The 2725-nt window shown below is 36.2% G+C and overlaps 1 non-coding gene across 1 annotated transcript; it reads right to left on the bottom strand.

The window, feature by feature from the left end:
• Window positions 1-307: 307 nt before the first annotated feature.
• On the bottom strand, window positions 308-441 carry LOC114227679 (small nucleolar RNA SNORA38). The gene has a single exon (XR_003613751.1). It is a non-coding gene; the product is annotated as a small nucleolar RNA SNORA38 (small nucleolar RNA).
• Window positions 442-2725: the final 2284 nt, after the last annotated feature.

Raw genomic sequence — 2725 nt, 5'->3', positions numbered from 1 at the left:
ACCAGTTACATCTTTGTTAAATTCAAATAAATTGGCACAATTTGGGTTATCTTTCTCCTAGCAACTACTGGCAATTTTTTTCTTTGTAAAACAGAATCAAGGCCAGAAACCAGTCTGTATTTCACTCTTGATGATGATGTCCAAGGATCTATTCTTATATACTCTTGTATATGGTATTGTGACAGAATAGGCTGAGTTGTGATACAGTGGCAAACTCCAAAACCTCAGTGGCTTAAAGCACACATTTACTTATTTCTTGTTTACACTATCTTTCTTTCTTTCCTCTTCTTCCTTTTTTTTCCTTCTTCTATTTGGGATGGTTGATCTTGAACCTGCAGGGAGCAAGCTGGCTCTAGATTTCTCCAAGTCCACATTTCTTTCTTTGCCTCCAATTCTTAGGGTCCAAAGACAGGGAACCACAGACACGCCTTTGTAGGAGGGGCTTACGCTATATTTCTATTGCAGGTAGCAAGTAGGTGTCTGTCTTTCATAAACCCTCAGAGGTCCCAGCTGGCCCAGCCATGCCATTTTAAATATTGTCAGTCAGAAAGCCAAAGGGAAATGGGATGTGGTGAAGGGGACACTGCCTCTTAGAGCTTTCACTTTCTCTACTCAGAGAAATTACTTGCCACACCCAATGCCAAGCACACAGGGAAATACAACCCTGCCACGTATTGAGAGAGACAGCCTGAAATTTGTGAACCACCATAATGATTTTCACAGGAGCACTATTTACTGATTATATTCTTCCCTCCCAAAGTAATATTACTTTCAGGTATTCAGAATCTTACTTTGACATTTATGCTAATATGATCAATTGAACAACTTATGATAATGCATTAAATTTAGGAAGTTCTTACATTATCTGTCAGGTGTCATCATAAATCTTGAATATATCTCCTAATTAGACATTTCACTTCTTTAATCTTAAAGAAGTAAATCATGTCATGCTTTTGGAGGAGAGTGATATTGACATAAAATACGTAGGCCTCTGAGGGTAATGAGGAAGTCTATAATGATGTGGGCATGGATTGGAATTTTTCTCAGCTGCTAAAATGGCATGAACTGCAATAAGTGATTATTAAGCAATCCTTGGAATATTTCTCATATACCTTCATTCATAATCCATCTCATCCATTTTTTATGGGGAAAAATATGAGACACTCATGGTTTTTTAATAAATTAGGTTTTAGGAATTTACCGATTGCGGGTGGTTTGGGGAGGCCTGAATGTGACAGTAGCAGCACATTTGGGGGAACGCTTCTGCTCAGTGTTTACACGTTACCTTTGGAGTCCTTGTAAATTAAACCACTGTCTGGAACTCAGCTTGTGAAGAAGGACCTGGCTAATAGCCTATTCAGGCTCGTCTTTCTTTTAGAAAAATTCTGTTGCAAATAACGTTGCATTTTCTTTATACCATTCACCTCTAAAAACCTGATTTTGAGCTTCCTTCCGTGGTTTCTACAGGCTCTCTGTTTGTGGCTGTTTTGTTTGTGTTGGTGCTTTATTGCTTGCACCTTTGATAGAAGTGAATATTTTTCTCTTATTTCTTTGTTCAGTACAGAAGGCTGCACTGTGCGTTCTCCTCTGTTCCTTGAATGAATTTCAAACAGTCTTTCAGAACCCCCGCATTGGGGCGACAATGAAAGTAGTCAGTAATTGTTGATGAAAGCTTTGTAACTCCTGCATCGGATCACAAAATTGAATTGTGAAGAACAAAAGCTGGGCCCTTATCCTCCTTTGTATTCTGAGAGAGCTTCCAGAAAGCTTAGGTAAAGTCTGAGTATGTCATTCTGCCAATGTAGCACATGCAATATAAGACACAATCTGATAGAAATTAATAAGATAATTTGACAAATTGAATCCGTAGGTAACTAGGAAATATTATCTCTTCCTGGTAGATTTGGCATTCTGTGTCTGAGGTTGTAGGATGTTCAGATATTGCCGAACTAAGTAACTAGAGATTTATCTATTATTTGCATTCATGACTGCCATAAAGTCTCCAAAAATTATTGTTTATTATACATTTTTTATGATTTTTTGGAAGGCTGGAGTTATAAATACTTATTTGTTTGGAGCATAAACTGAATCTAATGGTTTGTTCAACTTTTATTTATTTCCTACTCCATTAACTTTGGTATAACTTACAAAGATACTATAGTACAAATGGAAAACAATACTTGAGAAAATTCAGGATGTAAGAAAATTATAAATGAGAAAAATAAGGGTATGACAACCATTAAAACCAAGAATTACAAAAAAAAAATTTATTTGGAACCAGATATCTGATTCTGTATTTCTAAAGCTCACACCAAAATTGCAAAAATAATGGAGCTTATCAGTCATATTGCTTTCTCTAAAAGTTCTTGTTAGTAAGAGCAAGAGAGAGTTCACAACAATGTCAAATTCTCTAATCTTGTCTTTCGTGATTTGCCCATTTTGTGTTTTGATGAAGAAATTCTTCCAAGGTCATAAAGATAATCTCTATGCTTGCATCTAAAATTCTTAGTGTTTTGCCTTTCATATATAAGCCCTTGATTCATCTGGGATTTTATTTTTTTAATGTTGCAGAGTAGCAATCTTTTTTCCTTCTTTTTCTACATTGAAAAAATCAATTGTCCCTACTCATTCTAGTTGAGGGTAAATGAGTGAGAAAGTGTAGCCAAGATTAAAACATTTAGTACCAAAAGCTGGAGTCCAACCTCCATGAAGCGTGGGGAACACT

The sequence above is a fragment of the Eptesicus fuscus genome, chromosome 6 (assembly GCF_027574615.1).
Source record: "Eptesicus fuscus isolate TK198812 chromosome 6, DD_ASM_mEF_20220401, whole genome shotgun sequence".
NCBI classification, from domain to species: domain Eukaryota; kingdom Metazoa; phylum Chordata; class Mammalia; order Chiroptera; family Vespertilionidae; genus Eptesicus; species Eptesicus fuscus.
Note: the sequence above shows the minus strand (reverse complement) of the source record. Positions and strands in the feature narration are given on the sequence as shown.